Here is a 23160-nt window from a genome sequence, read left to right on the forward strand (position 1 = left end):
ACAATTATAAAATCTGCTGCTAGAATAAAGCAAGAGAGTGAAAAGAAAGAGAGAGACTCAAGATCAGAATAAACGTGTTACATTAAGAAAAGAAAAAGTACAAACACAATTTAACTGGCACGAACTCTAGGCATTATGTCATTGCTTCCTTTTCTTTCCTTAGGAATGGGCCTCAAGTATTCTTTTCCTACAGGATGATGCGACGTGGGAAATGTGTGTTAGTGAAGGTCATTTGACTCATACTTTAAAATTGAGCATTTTAAAATTTACCATAAGGCAGTACTTACCACAATACTCATTCTATTTAATGGACTTTTTTTAATAGATAAAATATCCAAGAGGTGTTTTACTTTAGAAAATACTATAGGTTTAAATAGCCTTAAGAAAAACCCCAAGTCTCTCATACTGTGGGCAGATTTCTTACTGTCTGAGCCACTTGGGAAGCCCTTAAAAAAGTAACCTTACCTCAAACATTACTTTCAATGAATAACAATACTTTGTTAAAGAGGACTTAACTAGTCAGGATAGGATTGCACAAAGCAGTATGCACAGATGCTTCTAGAGCTATATGTCTTAATCTTTTGCGTGAAGGGTGAATGGTGAGGTATTATACACAACTATGAGAATCTGATGAAAGCTACAAATTGCATGCCCAGAAAAAGGCACATACATGCATCATATTTTACATTTAATTTTTGTTGAGTCATGAAACCCAGTAATTATCCTATAGATCTCTAAAATCTGTTAGTAGATGTTAAGCAACCTCTGTTTTTGAATTTTTCAAAATAATGGACTTAAAGGATTTTACAACCTTAAGCAATTTAGCAGTCATCTAATGCAAACTGCTAATACTAATAAAGAAACAGTGCCCCAGAAAGATAAAAAGAATTAGGTAAAGCCGTATTGCACCCAGGAACAAAGACATGTCCAACTACCATACTAATCTACATAAGACTGACAAGGCAGAATTTAGTATAAATCAGTGCCTTTGGGTCAGAATAATTATCACAATGGAACCAGAATAGGAGACTTTCAAATGATCTTTTGGCCTAAACACATAATAGATCATCATTGATGGTTAAGAAAATGAAATCTGGAGTTAGATGACACGTGAAAAAGTTGACAAAGGCACTAAATCTTTCTTATTCTCAGGTTCTTCAAAACAAAATGGAAAAATAATAAGACCTACCCTTGTAGGATTATTTGAAGGATAAAATCCAATAACATGTATTAAATATTTAACACAGTGCCTAGGTATATCCCCTGGAGGAGGAAATGACAACCTACTCCAGTATTCTAGCCTGAAAAATCCCATGGATAGAGGAGTCTGGCATTATAGTTGGGCTACAGTCCACGGGGTCGCAAAGAGTTGGATATGACTGAGCACAGCACATCAGCAGAAGCAAGGTACACAGTAGGTACTCATGAAATGATATGAATTTTAAAATATTTCTTGTCAAGTCATGGAACTGGATAAAAGATAAAATAAAATCTCAAAGTAAATGAGATGCTTTCCAGCTAAATAAAATAACTAGCAAACATTTACAAAGTATCTATATTATTCAAGGTTTTACCAAGGATACAAAAGGATAAAGCTGTCCTGTGTTCTCTTTTCAAGCAAAGACACAGAGTTTTTCCTGCTCAGTTTCTGCCTTGGGTTCCTCTTTCTCTTTTCCCTTTCTTCTTTAGCTGCTCAGTCTTTCTGACTCTTTGCGACCCTTTGGATTGTAGCCTGCCAGGCTCCTCTGTCCATGGGATTTTCCAGGCAGAAATACTGGCCATTTTCTTCTCCATTCCTTTCCCTTTAGGGCTCAGCTTTTTGCCTACTTTATATCTACCCACATTCTCTGTGCTTCAGCCAGGACTGAAAGGATCCCCAGATGAATATCTCTAATCCTAACCTTTCATCTGAGCATCAGATGCCTATATTCTGCTTTCTATATGCTTCCACTTGAAAGTACCATAGGTACAATACATCAAAAACTTTTCCTAACATCTATTCCTTCTTTAAATTCCCTGCTATGGTTATTAACAGCACCACAGCCACTTAGACACTCAAATCAAAGTCTGACAGTAATCTCACATTTCACCAATTACTTTAAATGTCTGATTCATTTCTACTCTAAACACTTTTCATGTCTATGTCCTCAACTTCACCCCTATTAATGGTATCCAAATCCAGGGCATTGTCTCTCAATATGACTGCATCAGTAATCTATCTGGTGTACTCTCCTCTATGCATGCACTCTTACCCTACCTCAAACTCATTCACCATATTCCCATCAAAACGATCACTCTAAAATGAAAGTCCTGCCACGCCTGTCAAACTCTTCAAAAGCTATTATTCACAGGATAAGGATAAAGTCCAAGTTCACCCACAAAACAAATGCCCACGTATGACACATAAAGCCCTCCATGACTTGGCTCAAGCCTATCTCGTCATCTTCATTTCCTATCTCCCACTTCATCACACTACAGCCATGCTGAACTACTTGTCAAACTTCATGCTGTTCTCTTAGCCAATATAAATTTATGCTCCTTCCACGAATAGGAAATTCTTACTTGTTCTTCCAGATTCAGGTCCAGGATCACCTTCTCTGGGAAACCTCCAAAGTACATTTTCCTACCTCACTAAGCTTACACATCAACACAACAAGCACTCGGGAGATTTTTGTTAAACGGAACTGAAACTAAGCAAACTAACAACAAACAGCAAATAATTTATACATACAAAGCCAGTGAGAAGGGCAACTAGATCTATTTCAGTACTTCTTTAGAAAAAAGGCTTGTTCTGGGGATACGAGGAGAGATTGTTCACAGATTGTTGAAGAAAAAAAATTAAAGTATTTGAGTAAGTAAAACAGAGATGGAGATGGACACATTAAAGGAGACACATGTAAGAAAAGACTGGAGGATAATAAACAGCTAATACAAACTCACAAATGTAGCCATCAATATAAAATGATTTAGAGACACAACCAATAAATCACCAAATATTTTTAAACAGTTTTCTCTGGAACTATATGATTTAATTGCCATTTATAGATACTATCCTGTACTTCAATTAGGGTGATATTGAGAAAGATATTTTCATCTTTTAGTTAATCTCTTGCATTTTTATAAGTCTGAGAAGGTATTCCCATTTGGTTACCATGTACTGAAGAATGCTACATAAAACCCTGAAATTATAACATATCTCTATATAGCACAATAGTTCACTGAAATTGGAACAAGGTAACAGAGACTTTCTTTCAGTTAGTTCAAGGGCTAGTCAATCTCCTTAATCATTAATATTGGAACACTAGGTTGCTCCAAATTAGCAGTGGAAAATGAAAATATAGAAAGCTCAACATCAATTCACAGAGGAATTCAACTGTAAATACCCTGCTTTCTGAATGCAGAATTCAAGAATATCAATCCTGAAACTTAAATACACTAGTTATAATACAGAAGAAGAACAGATGCATGAGGTAGACTCATATGAAGAATAAAAACTAAGGTTATCTACCAAGAATAAGAAGAGAAAGAAATGCTGTTATTTCTGAACTGTACTTCAAGACACAAAATCTACTGCTTGCAGTAAAAACAGGTAAGACTCATCCTAACACAATAACTAGAAAAACCACACAACAGTCAGAAGAGGATCACATTAGAAGAATAAATAGAACAAGTAAACCAGCCACCCTAAACTGAAGCATCTCGAAGTAGACATCTGATTGGTTACTTTATATATTTGACAATATATCTGTATAAGGTAATAACAACCCCAGGCACATCTTCTATACCAAGAGGAAAGGTGATTAGAAGACAGATTTATGTAAACAAGCACAGAAGTATTTGGGAGCTTAAAATTCATTTGTATGGAGTTGTATGTTTTCTTGTCCTTGACTGTAAATGCGAATTCCCTGCTTTCAGCTTTGCAGACAATTTAAAAAGAGAGACACAAAGGTGAATGTGAATTTGCAACATAACGCCGATGTTATATCAGAAGATATGGATGATTCCCACTTTCACATCAAATCTGTCATTTTAAAACACCCCTACTGATATGAACTAACATTCATGAATGAAAGGTTAAAAAATTATTTTGGGCTGTTGTATTTAAGCAAATTGACAGATATGAATGCACAAACACTAGTCTTGGATTATGAAATCCCCACACACATGGCTACCACTGTAAAAATAAATTTCTCTAAGAGAATAGGGACTGAAAATGTTGCTGGTTTGCTAAAGAGAAAGCATCACTATAAAAGAAACTGGCAGCCTACCAATATGATGTTGACAAACATGTTATCCCCAAGTGTGCTGTAGATGATCATTTAGATTCTGTCAGTCAGTGTCACCTATGTTTCGGCAATATTCCATTTTATGAAAAACCTACTGGCTGAGGGAATATGGAATCATCCATCTGCAAAAGCAACCTGTTTTTGTCTGATACGGATTTATTTTTTTTAACAGGAAAAGAGAGATATATATTTCTTGGGATCATAATCTCAAGCACAAATTGGGACTAATATCTGAACTGTACACATGCAAGGATTATTCATAAAAGGGTAGCAGATTTACACCCAGACAGTTGATTCTTGCTATGTGCAGTAGTTATGTTCTATAAAGTTTTTGCGAACACTGAACTGGTGAATGCTATACTTTCATTGCTTCTAGGAAATGGAAAACAGGGTTAAGTTTCTACAAGCCTCTGCTTACAACATTTTATCAACCCATCAATATGTAACTTCTTTTAATGTGTACTTGTTTAGAGATACTTTACTTAATATATACTGTTGATTCATTAAAATCGAGCTCACGGCCAAGAGTATAGCTCATGACTGAACAAAGCTTATCTAACACACATATTTTCACCATTAGTAACATCACAACTTTCTTGTGCTTAGGCACACTACACAGTACTTCTGCACAAAACCCAGAGGCCAAGTTAATCAGTGAAATCACCCACCAAGAAAGCATTAAAAATGTGAAAAACATGGCACGAAGGAGATGGCAAAAAAGATGCTTCTTTATAGTATGAGAGTTGAAACAAGAGGGCAAGATGTCGACCTCAGCTGAGAATGTAAACATCAGGCATTTCAATTTTTTTGTCACTCTGCCTATGTTCGCAAATGGTTATGAAGGCAGCACAAATATTGATCTGGGAGTTTAAATAAACCTGAGCAAGTAGATGAATTTGCAAATATGGAATCCATGAATAATGAGGATCAAATGTGTATATCCACATATGTGTGTAAACATACACACATATGAACATGTGACAAATGCAATATGTAGCAGAAAAGACAAGTTATGGGACTCTCTGGTTTGAAACTTTCCTAAGGTTCAGGCCTATATTTCCTTTGGGACCCCTGGATAATGAATGTTCTATCAGCACTTCAGACTTCAAAGACCAACCTCATCTTCTGCACTTTGCTTAATCCTGTCTTTTGCTATATTACTTCTCCAATAATGGCACCATCTTATCTCCTCAAGTCATGATGACTTTGACTCCCTTTTCCATGTCCTATCCAGGGACCAAATCATGTTAATTCTTCCTCTGAAATACTTTGTAAAGTTATCTCCCCTGCCCAAGTCTACTACAATTATCACTAAATGCCTTTCTATCATTTGTTGTGTTTAGTTGCTCAGTTGTGTCCAACTCTGTGTGACCCCATGGTCGGCAGTCTGCCAGGCTCTTCTGTCCATGGGATTCTCCAAGGAAGAATACTGGAGTGGGTTCCCATACCTTCCTCCAGGGAGTCTTCCCAACCTAGGGATAGAACCCAGGGCTTCCCCATTGCAGATGGATTCTTTACTGTCTGAGTCACCAGGGAAGCCCTTTCTATCATTTGGACCATTGGTAAAGTTTACTGTCTCCTCTATTTTCTACCCCAGAATCACAGGTGATATTACTGTCAGTGTTATTTTTCCAAACCTAATTACACTCTTCATTTCTTGGTACCTGTAAGATGAGCTTGAGAATTCTTGGTATGGTATGTATGTTGTTTTATGGCACCAAATCATCTTTTTAGACTCACGTACTAACACTCTTCTCTAATAAACTATATTCTAGCCACACCAATTTATTTCCCATTATTTGACTGTATCATAAAGGCCCTTTATAAATTTTTTTAAGCAATCTTCTTTCTTCCATTTTCTTCTTGCCCTTAAGTTTTCTGCTGATGTTACTTCCTATGTGAAGTCTCTCCTGATAAGCCTCTCCCTCCACCTCAGGGCAAGTTAGTTAGTCTTGTCTGTGCTTCCACAGTATTTTCACATACTTTTGTTACAGAATTCCTTAAGTTCTAATTATTAACAGATAAAGTGTGAGAATTTACAAGATTAGTCAAATATTGACGACTATTATGGCTGGGTGGTGATGGGAATTCATTGTATCACTGTGTACTGTGTATGTGTTAAACATCCATTAAAGGAAAGTTAAAAAAAAAAAAATGTGAGGGTTGCGGAGAGGAGGAGGGGAGAGGGAGAGAAGAAAAGGAAAGGGAGGGAGGGAAGGAGTGAATTTGTAAGTGAATAGAAATTAAAAGACACTTGCTCCTTGGACAGAAAGCTATGACAAACCTAGATAGCTTATTAAAAACCAGAGACATCACTGCTGACAAAGGTCCATATGTTCAAAGTTATGGTTTTTCCAGTAGTCATGTAAAGATGTGAGAGTTGGACCATAAAGAAGGCTGAGTGCCAAAGAATTGATGCTTTCGAACTGTGGGGCTAGAGAAGATTCTTGAGAGTCCCTTGCTCTGCAAAGAGATCAAACCAGTCAATCCTAAAGGAAATCAATGCTGAATATTCATTGGAAGGACAATTCTGAAGCTGAAGCTCCAATCCTTTGGCCACCTGATATGAAGAGCTGACTCACTGGAAAAGACCATGATGCTGGGAAAGATTGAGGACAGGAGGAGAAGCGGCAGCAGAGGATGTGATGGTTAGACAGCATCACCAACTCAATGGGCATGAACCTGAGCAGGAGATAGTGAAGGACAGAGGAGCCTGGCATGCCACTATCTATGGGATCGCAAAGAGGTGAACATGACTTAGGGACTGAACAATTGAAAACTTGACTTATGTGTGACTTAAACAAATAGGGCATTGATTTTTTTCCCCCACATAAGAAGGTTAGAGATAGGTAGTCAAGGGTTGGTACAGAGGCTCAAGATGTTCATCAAAGACCAAGGCTCTGAGATGGCACTTCCTACACCGGAACAGGTGACTTTCACTTCAGGTTTTTTCCTGCTCCTTGCTGCCAATGGCCTGTGAGTAGCATTCATCTAAGCAAGAAATAAGTAAGCTGCCATGGAAACAACTGTGTCAGAGGCAGCCTGAGTCTGTGAGGGACAGTCCGGGTTTTCTGGACTCTGTTTTTTTTCTGGTAAAGGAATTCTGAGGACTGATCAGCTCTTGTAGATCTAAAACCATGGCCTGTGGGCCAATAACATTTAGGGATGTTGGTTACACAGTTCTTTCTTGATGAGTAGGAATTTGACCCTCTTCAGAAGAAACCATACCAAGATGGGATGATGGAGAACTATAGTAACTTGGCCTCACTGGGCCATTTCATTTCTAAACCAGACATAATTGTGTTATTGGAGCAAGGAAAAGACCCCTGAATGGTTGTGGGGGAAGAAACAAGAAGCTGGAATACAGATTTGGATTCAAGTTATAAAATAATCAGTGACAGAAAAACATTTGTATCTGGAAAACATTCACCTCCTTTTCTGCATCAGAGACTTCACAGTGGTGAGAAAGCCTATGAAGATTGTGGAAAGGCCTTTTGTTGTGTGTGCCTTAAACCTTGCTCAACAGGGAAGAGTTCCTACTGGAGCAGACAGCCAGGACTCCAAGATGGCGTCAGCTATACCACTAAAGGAGAAGAAACTCCTAGATGTTAAATTAAGGGAGCTGCCAAGCTGGATACTAATGTGAGATTTTATCCCTAAAGGCATTGCTGGAATATTGCAAAGAGGTTATTACCAGTATTACAACAAGTATTTCAACATGAAGAATGGGAGTGTCACTGGCCTTTCTATGGTGCTGGCAGCTTACGTGCTTTTCAACTGTGGCTGTTCTTATAAGGCTCTTAAACAAGAGCAGCCAAGAGAGTACCACTGAAGAAGGCACACTCAGCATACCTGACCATGATACCTGCCGGGCACCCCGAATCCTTTCATAGACTAATAGAGAATTAACACCCAAAAAAAGATAACTGGTTGAAAAAAATCTCTTAGCAACTTTCAAATTGAGTAATATTAAGGCAGAGGAACCAGAGATCAAATTGCCAACATCCGCTGGATCTTGGAAAAAGCAAGAGAGTTCCAGAAAAACATCTATTTCTGCTTTATTGACTATGCCAAAGCCTTTGACTGTGTGGATCACAATAAACTGTGGAAAATTCTGAAAGAGATGGGAATACCAGACCACCTGATCTGCCTCTTGAGAAATTTGTATGTAGGTCAGGAAGCAACAGTTAGAACTGGGCATAGAACAACAGACTGGTTCCAAATAGGAAAAGGAGTACGTCAAGGCTGTATATTGTCACCCTGTTTATTTAACTTATATGCAGAGTACATCATGAGAAACGCTGGACTGGAAGAAACACAAGCTGGAATCAAGATTGCCAGGAGAAATATCAATAACCTCAGAAATGCAGATGACACCTCCCTTATGGAAGAAAGTGAAGAGGAACTCAAAAGCCTCTTGATGAAAGTGAAAGAGGAGAGTGAAAAAGTTGGCTTAAAGCTCAACATTCAGAAAACGAAGATCATGGTATCCGGTCCCATCACTTCATGGGAAATAGATGGGGAAACAGTGGAAACAGTGTCAGACTTTATTTTTCTGGGCTCCAAAATCACTACAGATGCTGACTGCAGCCATGAAATTAAAAGACGCTTACTCCTTGGAAGGAAAGTTATGACCAACCTAGATAGCATATTCAAAAGCAGAGACATTACTTTGCCAACAAAGGTTCATCTAGTCAAGGCTATGGTTTTTCCTGTGGTCATGTATGGATGTGAGAGTTGGACTGTGAAGAAGGCTGAGCGCCGAAGAATTGATGCTTTTGAACTGTGGTGTTGGAGAAGACTCTTGAGAGTCCCTTGGACTGCAAGGAGATCCAACCAGTCCATTCTGAAGGAGATCAGCCCTGAGATTTCTTTGGAAGGAATGATGCTAAAGCTGAAACTCCAGTACTTTGGCCACCTTATGTGAAGAGCTGACTCATTGGAAAAGACTCTGATGCTGGGAGGGATTGGGGGCAGGAGGAGAAGGGGACGACAGAGGATGAGATGGCTGGATGGCATCACTGACTCGATGGACGTGAGTCTGAGTGAACTCCGGGTGTTGGTGATGGACAGGGAAGTCTGGCGTGCTGCAATTCATAGGGTCGCAAAGAGTCAGACACAACTGAGCGACTGATCTGATCTGATCTGAACTGAACTATAATCACCATTCTATATATTACATCCCCATGAGTTATTTATTTTATAATTGGAAATTTGTAGCTGTTGACTTCCTTTACACATTTTACCCACTGCCTCTGGCTACCATCAATCTCCTCTCTGTACCTACGGCTTTGGTTTCATCTTTTTTTTTTTCAGATTTCACATGTACATGAGATCATACAGTATTGGTATTTGTCTTTGTCTGACTTCACTTAGTATAATACCCTGAAGATCCATTCATATTGTTACAAATGACAGGATTTCCTTCTTTCCGTTATTGAATAATATTTAATTGTATACATGTCACTTAAAAAAAAAAATCTCTTCATCTCTTGTCTCCATTACAACAATCTTGGCTGTTGTAAGTGATGCTGCATTGAACATTGGGATGCAGATATATTTTCAAAATAGTGATTTTGTTTCCTTTGGATAAACACCAAGAAGTGGAACTGCTGGGTTATATGATAATTTTAGATTTAATTTTTTGAGGAATTGCCATACTGTTTTCCATAAGAACTACCTACTTGAATTTTCCTCCAGCAGTGCATAATGGATGCCTTTTCTCCATGTTCTTGCCAACACTTGCCGTTTCTTGTTTTTTTGTAATGACTAACAAGTGTGGGTGATGTTTTACTATGGTTTTGGTTTGCATTTCCCTGATGATTAGTGAGCACCTTTTCCTGTACTTGGCCATTCAAATATCTTTTTTGGAAAAATGTCTAATCAGATCTCCCCATTTTCTGATTGGGTTGTTTGTTTGCTTTTCTATTAAGTTGTATAATGGTTTTTAAAAATATATATTGTGGATTATAAACTAACTATACCCCATTATAAAATAAAATTTTTAAAAAAAGACCAAGGCTCTTTCCTTTTGCTCCATTAATTGTGCTGATTTGTTGCTTCAAAGTTGTTTGCTGTACATGTAGGTATTACTTCTGCATTCAAGGCAAGAAAAAGGACAGTGTCAGTCACACTTCTACCTCTTTAATAGGAAAAACAAAGGCTTTTTTCAGTGCCCTCAGCATCACAGCCATGTGAAAATATCGCATTCTCCATGGCTGGTGGGTCATCCAACAGTGTCTTAATACCCTGATCTCCTTGAGGGTAGAGACTATTTTTGTACTTTAGCAACCAATCCAGTACCTGGCACAGAGATAGGTTCTTTGTATTTAATGAACGAATGAGTCTAATAATGGAAACAGTGGCAAGTATCATAACACAAATTCTGCTTTCCTAATTTTCTTTTTTTGTTAAGTAATATAATTAAAGTGTTCTAAAAATAACCAGTGCTATACCAAAAAGGGATTATTAGTATTATAGCAGCTTGACATCTATAATCATGAAATATTTTATAATTATTGCTTTCTCCATAGAGAACCAAACAGAGGATTAACAAGGAGTCAAGAAGAGAACTGAATTTCTGTACAAGTAAAACATTCAATCATGATGAACCTCAGCTTACCTAAATAATAATGTTTATTTCCCAGGGCTGTTTTGAGGACAAAGTAAATATAAATAATATGAATGTATACTAAAATATATAAAACACTATAAACATATGCATTATAAAAGTGGTTCTGTTAAGTTTTGAGAGGAAACTTACAATTCTTATGTAATACATGCAGTGTGATACCCCATCCAGCACACCAATAGTATCGATTAAAAATTAAACACTATCAATATCTAGTATGGATACTGGGCATTAGTCCAAGGGTAGATAAGATTCTGGACTTGGCCCTGCTTCTTTCATGACTATAGGGAAGTAAACTAATAACTATACTTTATATTTATACCTATTAAAGAAAGAAGGCTTTATAAAAATAAAATTGGTGTCTCAATGCAATTCTATAATACACACAAAGCAGGATATGAAAAACAAAATAAACTAGTTAACAAGAACAGATGACATAAAATCCCAATGCATCAATTAATAATTACTACCAACAAATGAATAGTACTAAAGTAGGCCAAGGTCCTAAAGCACTTCTAAGTTAAGTCAAGTGAGACATAAAACAGTAGAAGCACTGAATATTAATTTTCCTCTGGCTTTAATAACCCTGATTGAGCTTATAAAGAATACCCCTCAAGGTGACCTTATAGCTCATACACACAGGCAATATTGGTGGTGAGAACTATTTCTAATAAATTATAACCTCAATGGCCTGTTTTCCAGGTTTTTATTAAGCTGTATATTTCCTCATATAAAAGAACATTACATTATAATAAGCATTGCATAAACATAACAAAAAAACAGTGGTCAGTTTTGAAGAAGAGAAAAATGACAGTTCTAAGTCAACAAAGTCTCCTTGGAATATTATAGTAAGAACTGTTGCATCTTCACTTTTATTGGATTTGGAGACAACAGCTGCTTTGAAGAAAAATATAATCTTCTGACAAGTCTGTTTAATTAACTCTCACTTTTCAAACATTCAAATACCTTAAGCTTATTATTAAAGGCTTACCATTTCCTGATTCATTTAAGCAGAAACTATTCTCTGTGTAGGTTAACACGGAATTATTTAATGCTGAAAACTGACTCATCTTAATACAAAAAAAAAAACTTCATCAAGATTGTAGGCCACTAAATTCCAGCACAGCACTGCATAAAGCATCATTAGGTCATAAACAGAACTGAAAAATTCCAACAGTGGGTCAGACTTCTTACTGTACAGTTATGTCTACAGGAGGAACATCTATTTTAAAAAGAAACCAAAATGTTAGAACAGTGAGAATGAGCTTATGTTTTACAGCTACATTCACCCAGTTTCAACAACTTTGATTCTTATTTTTAAACAGGGAGAAACACAATGTTTTTCTTCCTCTTTTATCTGCAAAAATACCTTTATCAGCTAAAACTTCAACAGTGAATACTTTTCCAATAAGAATTTTGAAGTACTTGATATAAACAATAAATTATTTGTCAATGTTTGTACAAATAAGAGTTATAAGTGATACATTTAGAATGAGGAACTATTTAAAATATCTAACTTTACAGATGGAGGAGGAAGTATATTAACTTAAAGATTCATTGCTTTTTAAAATACTATTTTCTCTTAAAAAAGAGCATATTATATTTAATAAAAGGTTCAATACAGTGGAAAGATACAAATTATGAACGTTAAACACCTGTTGATGGACTATCAAAATATATGAAGAAAAAAATGACAAAATTCAAAGGTGAAATAGACATTACATAATAATAGTTGGAAATTTCAATATCCCATTCATAATAATGGACAGGAGCAACCAGACAGAAGGTAAGTAAGGAAATAGAAGATTTAACACAATAAACCAACTACATCTCACAGACAAATACCAAATGCTCTAACCAACAATAACAGAATATACATACATATTCTTCTCAAGTGTATATTGGACATTTTCCAGAAGAGACCATACTTTAGGCCACAAATGAAGTTAAAAACCAACAACAAAAGTAAAACTGGAAAATCCACAAATTTGTGGAAATTAAACAACACACACTTCAACAAACAATGGATCAAAGAGAAAAAATCACATGGAAAATTAGAATACCCTTAGAGATGAATGAAAATGAAAGTATAACATATCTAAACTCATGGAATGCAGGGAAATTTTATAGCTATAAATGCTTATATTTAAAAATAGAAAAGATCTCAAATTAACAACTTAACTTTATAACTTAACTTAAAAAAAAAAAAAGAACTAAAACTAAATCTAGCAGAAGGAAGGAAATAATAAGGGTTAGAGCAGAGATAAATGAAGTAGAGAAAAAAAGAAAAATCAATGAACCCAAAAGCTAGTTCTTTAAAAAGATCAACAAAACTGACAAACATTTAGCTAGATGAACAAAGAAAAAAGAGAGAAGACTCAAATTACTAAAATCAGAAACGGAAGCGGGGACACTGTAGTTAGTCATCAGTCATGTCCAACTCTTTGGGACCGCATGGACTGTAGCCTACAAGGCTCCTCTGTCCATGGGATTTTCCAGGCAAGAATACTGGAGTGGGTTGCCATTTCCTTCTCCAGGGGATCTTCCTGACCCAGGAACTGAACCGGCATCTCCTGTGTCTCCTGCATTGAAGGTGGATTCTTGATCTGCTGACCCATGGGGTGGGAGGTGGAAGTAGGGACATTAGTACCAATTCTACAGAAATAAAAGGGATTACAAAAAATTACTGTGAACAAATTAGATAACATACCTGAAATGGACAAATTCCTAGAAACATAAAACCTACCAAGACTGAACCACAAAGAAATAGAAAAAATAAGTAGACCTACAGTAAAGAAATTGAATCAGTAATTTAAAACTTCTCCCCAAAGAAAAGCCTTATGCCTGATGGCTTCACCAGTGAAATCAACCAAACATTTAAATAAGAACTAATACTAGTCCTTTTCAAAATTTTCCCAAAAATCAAATTAGAGGGAATACTTCCTAACTTCATCTATGAAGTCAGCAGTACCATAATACCAAAGCCAGACAAAGACACTACAAAAAAGAAAACGGCAAACCAATCTCTCTTAAAAGAACACTGAAACAAAAATCCTCCACAAAATAGCAAACCAAATTCATATTAATCAGATGATACATCTTGACCAAGTTAGATTTATTCCTAGAACATAAGAACCATTCAACATATGACAAGTGATTGATGTGGATTCTTTACCTGCTGAGCCATGGGGTAGGAGGCTCATTAATAGAATGAAGGGAAAAAAACCATATGATCTTAATCAATGTAGAAAAAGGAGTTGACAAAATTCAACATTTTTTCTTGGTAAAAACACTCAACAAACTAAAAACAGAAGGAAATTAATCTCAGCATGACAAAAGCAATATACAAAAAAACTTCACAGGGAACAACATACTAAATGGTGAAATACTGAAAGTTTTTCCTCTAAGATCAGGAATAAATGAAAGATGTCAGCTTTTGCCACTTCTATTCAACACAGTACTGGAAGTTCTACTTACAGTAATTTAGCCAAAAGAAAGAAATAAAAGGCAACACATACACACACACAAAAATCAATTGCATTTCTATAAACTAACAATGGACAATCTGAAAAGAAAAAACAAAACCAATTCCATTTACGATAATATCCAAAGGAATAAAATAGGAATTAACCAAAGAGATGAAACACCTGTACACTGAAAACTACAAAAAAAAAAAAATCACTGAATGAAAATAAGCAATAACTCAATAAATGGAAACACATCCCATCTTAATGGGTTGCAGAAGTTAGTTGTGTTAAGATGTCCATTCTACCCAAAGCAATCTATAGATTCAGTGCAATCTCTATCAATATTTCAAATAATATTTTTGTAGAAATAGAAAAAGTCATCCTAAAATTCATATGAGTTCTCAAGGGACTCTGAAGAGCCAAAACAATCTTGAATAAAGAAGAACAAAGCTAGAGAACTTATACATCGTGGTTTCAAAATTTATGACAATGCTAGTATGGCACTAGCATTAAAAAAGACAAAAAGACCAATGGAACACAATAAATATAAACCTTTGTATACATGGTGAAACAATTTTTGACAAGGGTGCCAAGACTATTCAATGGGGAAGCGACAGTCTTTTCAACAAATGATGCTGGTAAAACTGGATATCCATCATGCAAAAGAATGACGTTCAACCCTTACCTAACACCATATACAAAAATTAACTCAAAATGCACCAAAGATCTAAATGTAAAACCTAAAAATATAAAACTTGTAGAAGATAGGGCAGAGGTTTCACAGCATTGGATCTTGCAGTGATTTCTTGATATAACAACAAAGGCACAGGCAACCAAAGGAAAAATAAACAAATTGGACTTTGTGACAATTTTTAAATTTTGTGCATCAAAACACTACCCACAGAGTTAAAATACAACCCTCTGAGTGGGAGAAAGTATCTGCATATGTGCATATCATGTACTTGATAAAGGATTAATCTCCAGAATATATAGAGAACTCTCAAAATTCAACAACAACAAAACCAAACAACTCAGTTCAAAAATGGGCTAAGAACTTGAATACATTTTTCCAGAGGTATATAAACGGCCAATACACACATGAGAAATTAAACACCACTGTTATTTAGGAAATGAAAATAAATCAAAACTACAATGAGACACCACCTCACATTCATTAGGATGGTTGCTATTGAAAAAACAAACAGGAAGTAACAAGTGTTGGTGAGGACGTGGAGCAAATGGAATCCTTGGCACTACTGGTGGGAACTTAAAATGATATGAGCTGCTGTGGAAAACAGTATGGTTCCACAAAAATTAAAATAGAATATTATCCAGCAATTCCTCTTCTGGGTACATACCCCAAAAAACTGAAAGCAAGGTCTTGAGAAGATATTTGTATACTCACTCATAGCAATGCTACTAATAAAAGAGAAAATGAGAAGGCAGCCTAAGCATCCACTGACAGGTGAATGCATAAATAAAATGAGGTATTTACATACAATGGAATAGCATTCATTCTTTAAAAGGACGGGTATTCTGCAACATGTTACAACATGGGTAAATCTTGAAGAGATGCCTCTAAGTAAAATAAGCCAGTCACAAAAAGACAAATACTGTATTCCAGTTATACAGAACTGGAAAGCAATGGAAAGATGGTTGACAGAGGCTGGGTGAGGGAAGGTGAATGGGGAGTTATTATTTACTGGGTAAAGAGTCTCAGCTTTACAAAATGGAAAGAGTTACAGAGTTGGGTGATGGTGATGGTTCATCAATATTATGAATGTACTTAATATTAATTGTATACCTAAGATGGTTAAGATGGTACATTTTATGCTAAATGTATTTTAGCACAATAAAAAAATGAAAAAAATTAAAAGGAGGGTGAGGGTAGGGAGAGGGAAGTGTAAATGACCCATTGAGAAACAAGGAAAATATAAAAAGAAGGAAGGAAGGAAGGAATGCAGGGAGGGAAAGAGAGGAAGAAAGGGAGGAATGGACCTACATACACACACACAGTTTGAACTCTGGCATAAGTACCAGGTACTGCTCACTCAGGTACTGCCGTAGAGAGAATGCACCAGGAGACCAACCATTGGAGAAGTATATTCTGACACCAAAGATAAAAATTCTGACACCAAAGATAAAAATTCCAGCCTAGTCTAAAATGGACAAAATTGGACTTAATTAGAAGTAATCAGCTGTAAAAAATGCAGATTTGAAAGGTCTAGACTATGTTCCACTGTCATTCCCAGTTAGGATATCAAATTGAATTTGGAAGAGTCTAGTATGACTTGTGTCTTAAAATTCTCAGGATACACACAGAATGTGGATGCTCTTTGGAGAAGCTGACTTGATGGATGTTATGGAGAAGTACTTCTGCCATTCATAGGAAAAAAGCACATATTTCACAGAAGCACTTAAAATCAACATTTTCCACTGCTTCAAATGGTAAGTGGAGTAAAAATTCTAATTTCAAACTCACTCTAAGCTGCAATAAAAAATGTATGCTCTTATAAACTTCTGTTGCTAAGTCACTTCAGTCGTGTCCGACTCTGTATGACTCCAGAGACGGCAGCCCACCAGGCTCCCCCGTCCCTGGGATTCTCCAGGCAAGAGTACTGGAGTGGGGTGCCATTGCCTTCTCCGATGCATGAAGGTGAAAAGTGAAAGTGAAGTCGCTGAGTTGTGTCCAACTCTTAGTGACCCCATGGACTGCAGCCTACCAGGCTCCTCCGCCCATGGGATTTTCCAGGCAAGAGTACTGGAGTAGAGAGCCATTGCCTTCTCCAAACTTCTGTTAGCCACATAGCAAAGGAATGTGTTACTAACATCTGTGAATGCTATGTCCCCAAAGCATTTGTCACTTCAGCTAACATAACAGCTCATTCTCCTTGGAGGAACTCAATCACTCTGTCAATAGTCCTGGTCAAGCAGGTGAAAATATTTCTCACAGGGGATTCTCTTAGTGCAATGTCTCAGCAACTCTTTAAAATCTGTAGGCACATGAAATCTGAGGATTGGATGAAAAAAAAGAAGAAATATATTACATTTTTACCTCAAAAGTCTCAGTGATACTGCTTCACATTTTCCTATATTTCAGCTCCTATAGGAAAAATTTTTCCTATATTTCAGCTCCTACAGGAAATTATTACATGACATTACTGTCATTTCCTATAACCAAGGTATTTGTTTACCTGGATGGACTGATTGCAGAGATATTTCAGATCTTACAAGTTCAGATACACCAATCTTTTCGTAATATTGACTTTGAGTTGGGCTGGGGAGGATGACTTGAGGAAAAAGAAAACTGGTTGCAAAGAAGGAATTCTGCTATAAATAGAATTTTCTATTTTCCTGGCAGCCACAGGGATATAACAATGTAAAGAAAAAAATCTATGAGCTGGAAAGGATTTCTCCTATGACCTAAGAAAGTAAACTAGGTAATATACCATGTCAATCACTCTCTAGTTTGCTACCAGCCCCTGACAGCATCATAGACTTAGTAACAGAGGTTTTTAAATGGTAATAGATTTTAAAAGTCTCTTTTTAAACGGGCAGTGAGAACTGCAGCTATGCTGCATGCTACATTTTTAAAAAATTGTTGCAAAGAAAATGAAATTGATCTTGCTATTTAATGATTAGGTTTTTTCCCTCTATGTGATTTCAATTCAAGATTAACATGAGTACCTTTCATTTGTATCACATCCCAAATTCTCTACTGAGTAGAAAATAAGAACTGAATAATAAGGGAAAGACATTTCTTTTTTCTCAATGAGAAATTAATGCCAGTCTTTTCCAATCTTTTTAGATTATTCAACATTCATTTCACAGCAACTAGTTATCGAACCTACTATATTCCAGGTACTTCAATCATCCAAAGAACATAAGCACTACAGTTTACAATTTTAAGGTACTATTAAACACATGGTCTCCAAGGAGGCAGTTATTTTTATTGTTTTAGGTTTTCAATTTAAAGTTTTTAGGAAAACTCAGCCATTTTAAAATAGTTTAACAACTGTACTGCTGTCAGAAATTCTAGCTATCTAGAAATTATGTAGCTAATTTTAAACCAGACAAATATGGAACAAAGAAGTATTGTTGGTTTACTTGTGATTACATATTGAATTTGCAACATAAGAGAGAACGAACATTTTCAGCAATTTTGGGGGAATAAAAAAATCACAGTATTTCAGTATTTCTATTTATGTATTTCCATTTCTTCTCTCCATTAATTTATTCCATCACTACAAATTTCTATTTTATTCCATAGGCTATAATTTGATAAGGATTATTATTTTGATGTTCACTGTGTCCCAAGATCAGCCAGCAAGTGCCACTTGAAGGTGACCTCTGTATCCTTTAGTTACAACCCCTCACTCTGTGAGCAATTCCTTACTTTCTGGCACAGGATGATGTGTCCAGCATATCTTGTTATGTTCTTTCTCTACAGTAGCCCTAGAATCAGCCATTTCTTCAAGAAGCCCTAGCACAAACACCTACCTTCCCAGGTCCTGTCTCATGACTCCCAGATTGAATTATTCAGGAAGGAAAGAAGGACAGCAAAAAGAAAGCCAAAGGGCTACTTTGTTTGAATAGGTGACTTGCACCGATTCCCTCTGTAGCTGGATAGGTCTGTTTCCCCAGTAGCCTCATCTACCTTGAATAGCAAGGCTGACTACATGCTCTGTTTAAGAAATAGAGGAGTCCTGTTAATAGGCAAACTTCCCCCAGCACATAATTACAACAGTAAGGAAACACTTGTTCTGGGAGTAGAACATTCTGGGTTCATTGTATTCCCTGGAAAGTTGCCTCTTCCTTTTTCTTTCTTTCTAAATACATTGTTTATTTTAGGACAGCTTTAGATGTATAGAGAAGTTGTGAAGACAGTGGAGTTCTCATGTGTCCTCCACGCAGTTTCCCTTATTAATACCCTATATTACTAAGGGACACTTGTCAAAATTAGCAAACCAATATGGATATTATTAACTAAAGTCTGTACTTTATTCAGATATTCTCGGTTTTCCTGCTATCCATTTTCTGTTCCAGGATCCCATCCAAGACATCATATTACATTTAAGTAGTTATGTCTCCTTAGGCTATTCTTGGTTGTGACAACTTCTCAAACTTTTCTTGTCTTTGATGACTGTATTAGTTTCCCGTGACTGCTATAAAAAATTAACACAAACTTAACATCTTAAAAAAAGAGAAATTTGTTCTCTTCTAGTTTTACAGGCCATAAGCCCTAAATGGCAACCCACTCCAGTACTCTTGCCTGGAGAATCCCATGGACAGAAGAGCCTGGTGAGGTAGAGTCCATGGGCTTGTAAAAGAGTTGGATACAACTGAGCAACTAAATAAATCCTGAAATCAAGGTCTCGGCAGGGCCAAACTCTGAAGGCCTTCAGGAAAAATCATTCCATGCCTCTTCTACCTTCTTGTGGCTTAAGTTTCTTTCTAAGTTTGTGGGTGACTCACTTAAAGTCTCTGCCTCTTTATTTTCTGGTCTATATGTGTCTTTTCCTCTGTGTCTTATTAGGACAGCCATTTGATTTATAATCCGCCCAGATAATCTGGGATAATCTCATCTCAAATTCCTTAATTAAATACATCTGCAAAGACTCTTTCACCAAACAAAATCACATTCACAGGTTCTGGAGCTTAGGACACGGACACATCTTTTGAGGAGCATCACCATTCAACCTCCTACAATGAACTCTACAGTTTTGAAGATCACTTGTCAGATATTCTGTGTGACTTGATTTCTCACGGTTAGACTGAGATAAAGTATTTGAGAGAGGAAAACCAAAGTGTCACTTGTATGATACCCTATCAGGGGTACATACTATCAACATGATTTATCACTGTTGATGTTAACCATGATCACCTGGCATTACATTTTGTCAGGTTTGGGCACTATAATGTCACCCTTTCCATACTGTGTTCTTTGGGGAAAACTCACTATGAGCAGCTCAACTTAAGCAGTGGGGAGTTACGTCCCACTTCACTGAGGGTGGGAAGGCTAAACAAATTATTTAGAATTCTTCTATGGGGGATTGTCTAGTTTTCTTCAAGGTCAACATTAACCATTTGCTTATATTACTATGGAGGCATTGATATTTACTTTACACTTGGGGTTTTAGCCTAATACTACTTTATTTTGTTGCTCAAAATGTTAAGCTTTGGTCATTGGAAGATCTTGCAGTTGGCTCTTTTGTCCCTTTGGTATACTCCTGCTGTTATGTTTTTGTTTTTTGGTTTTTTTTTTTGGCACTACAACATGCTCTAGACTCACCCTGTGTATTTCCTACCCCAATGGGAGAATCAACCACGTCTCCAAAAAGCCCTGATTCCTCTTTTTTTTTTTTTCCTTTTTTTTTTTCCTGATTCCTCTTAATGGAGAATGGTATTAGAAACCAAAATCTGCTCACTAGGTGTGGTCACTGCTACTGGAGTTTCATTGCTTCTAGGCCCTCTCAGCTGACAGAGCAATTAGATATAGATCTACATCTATCTATATACATATACATATACATATACATATACATATACATATACAAATACCTACAGGCATACCTCAGAGACACTGAGGTTCAGTTCCAGATCACTACAGGAAAACAAATATTGCAACAAAGTCACAAATTTTTTTTTGGTTTGCCATGTACTTAAAAGTTATGCTTACACTACCCTGTAGTCTATTAAGTACACAAAAGTATCATATCTAAAAAATAATGTACATACCTTAATTTTAAAGAATACTTTTACTGCTAAAAAATGCTAACCATCATCTAGGCCTTCAGAGAGTCATCATCTTTTTTCTGATATTAAGATTTGAAATACATCAAGAATTACCATAATGTATGAATAACACAGAGACACAAAATGAGCAAACACTGTTGGAAAAGTGGTACCTACAGACTTGCTTTATGCAAGGTTGCCACAAACCTTCAATTTGTAAAAAATGGAATATCTGTGAACTACAATAAAACAAGGTATGCCTGTATCAGTTCAGTTCAGTTCAGTCGCTTAGTCGTGTCCGACTCTTTGCGACCCCATGAATCACAGCACGCCAGGCCTCCCTGTCCATCACCAACTCCTGGAGTTCACCCAGACTCACATCCATCGAGTCGGTGATGCCATCCAGCCATCTTATCCTCTGACGTCCCCTTCTCCTCCTGCCCCCAATCCCTCCCAGCATCAGAGTCTTTTCCAATGAGTCAGCTCTCCGCATGAGGTGGCCAAAGTACTGGAGTTTCAGCTTTAGCATCATTCCTTCCAAAGAAATCCCAGGGCTGATCTCCTTCAGAATGGACTAGTTGGATCTCCTTGCAGTCCAAGGGACTCTCAAGAGTCTTCTCCAACACCACAGTTCAAAAGCATCAATTCTTCGGCGCTCAGCCTTCTTCACAGTCCAACTCTCACATCCATACATGACCACAGGAAAAACCATAGCCTTGACTAGATGGACTATCTGTAACCATCTGTATCTATGTTAAGTTAAACATGAACTCATATTGTCTCCAGCTCTAATCTATTACCACATGGATGGTTCTAGCCTTTTCTCCTTACTTACCTGTACACTATGACAGTGAGAATCCTTACTTCCAACTCATGTATATCAGCTTCAGAATTCTTACTCCATATCCCACCTTCTGTGTAATAGAACTTTATCAACTAAAGTACAGTGCTTATGTATATAGTTCTTTTTGTGTTTTAGTCCTAAAGGTTCCACTCATTTCCAAAGTTACATAGGGTAGCACTTTATTCTTCCACTCCCTTCAGTAATATTGTTTCATTTATTTGCAATTTTGTCACATTTTATATTTAATCATGGAATCCTTGAGGTTTTAAGTGAGTTTTAAAACTTTTGTATATGTTAAGGTCCACTCTTTCTGTTGTAAAGTTCTACAGATTTTGGCAAATGCTTAATATCTTATATTCACCCTTAGACTATCATACGAAATAGTTGTAGTGCCCTAAAAAAGCCCCTGTGCTTCATTTTTCCACAACTGTCTGCTCCCCCAGGCTTCTGGCAACTACTGATGTTTTCACTCCCTCTTTTTTTTTTTACTTTTTTCCAGAATGCTATATATCTGAACTCACACAGTACGTGGCATTTTCAGCTTTTATAACTGAGCAATATGCATTTAAGATTTATCTATGCCTTTTCATGGCCTTATATCTTTATTCTTTCTATCACTGAATAACATTGCATTGTATGGGTGTTTATCCATTCACATCCTGAAGGACATCTTGGTTGCTTCCCATTTGGGGAGATTATGAATAAAGCTGCTGTAAATGTTTGTGTGCAGGGTTGGTGGATATAAGTTTTCAAATTAGCTGGGTAAATATCTGGGAGCGTGCTTGCTGATTTTGGATGGTAAGCCACTCGAGGGATGGAATGGGGAGGGAGGAGGGAGGAGGGTTCAGGATGGGGAACACATGTATACCTGTGGCGAGTTCATTTTGATATTTGGCAAAACTAATACAATTATGTAAAGTTTAAAAATAAAATAAAAAAAAAAAAAAAAAAGAAACTGTCAAACTGTTTTCCAAAGTAGCTGTATCATTTTGCATTCCCACTAGCAATGAATGAAGTTCTTAATGCTCCACATCCTTGCCACAATCTGGTTTTACCAGTGTTTTGGATTTTAACCATTCTAACAGATATATAATGTAATAATATGTAATGATATGATATCATATATAATGAAATCTCAGTATTGTTGCAACTTGGAGTTCCCTAATGACATGATGCGGGACATCTTATTATATGCTT

General features: G+C 36.6%; 1 protein-coding gene and 1 pseudogene across 5 annotated transcripts in view; one reads left to right on the forward strand and one right to left on the reverse strand.

The window, feature by feature from the left end:
• The window catches only part of PEAK1 (pseudopodium enriched atypical kinase 1), a 309528-nt gene that overhangs the window by 166894 nt on the left and 119474 nt on the right, over positions 1-23160 (reverse strand). The gene's annotated exons all lie outside the window — the stretch shown is intronic.
• On the forward strand, positions 7852-8126 carry LOC129633728 (ATP synthase subunit f, mitochondrial-like; annotated as a pseudogene).

This window comes from Bubalus kerabau, chromosome 19, assembly GCF_029407905.1.
Source record: "Bubalus kerabau isolate K-KA32 ecotype Philippines breed swamp buffalo chromosome 19, PCC_UOA_SB_1v2, whole genome shotgun sequence".
Taxonomy (NCBI): Eukaryota; Metazoa; Chordata; class Mammalia; order Artiodactyla; family Bovidae; genus Bubalus; species Bubalus kerabau.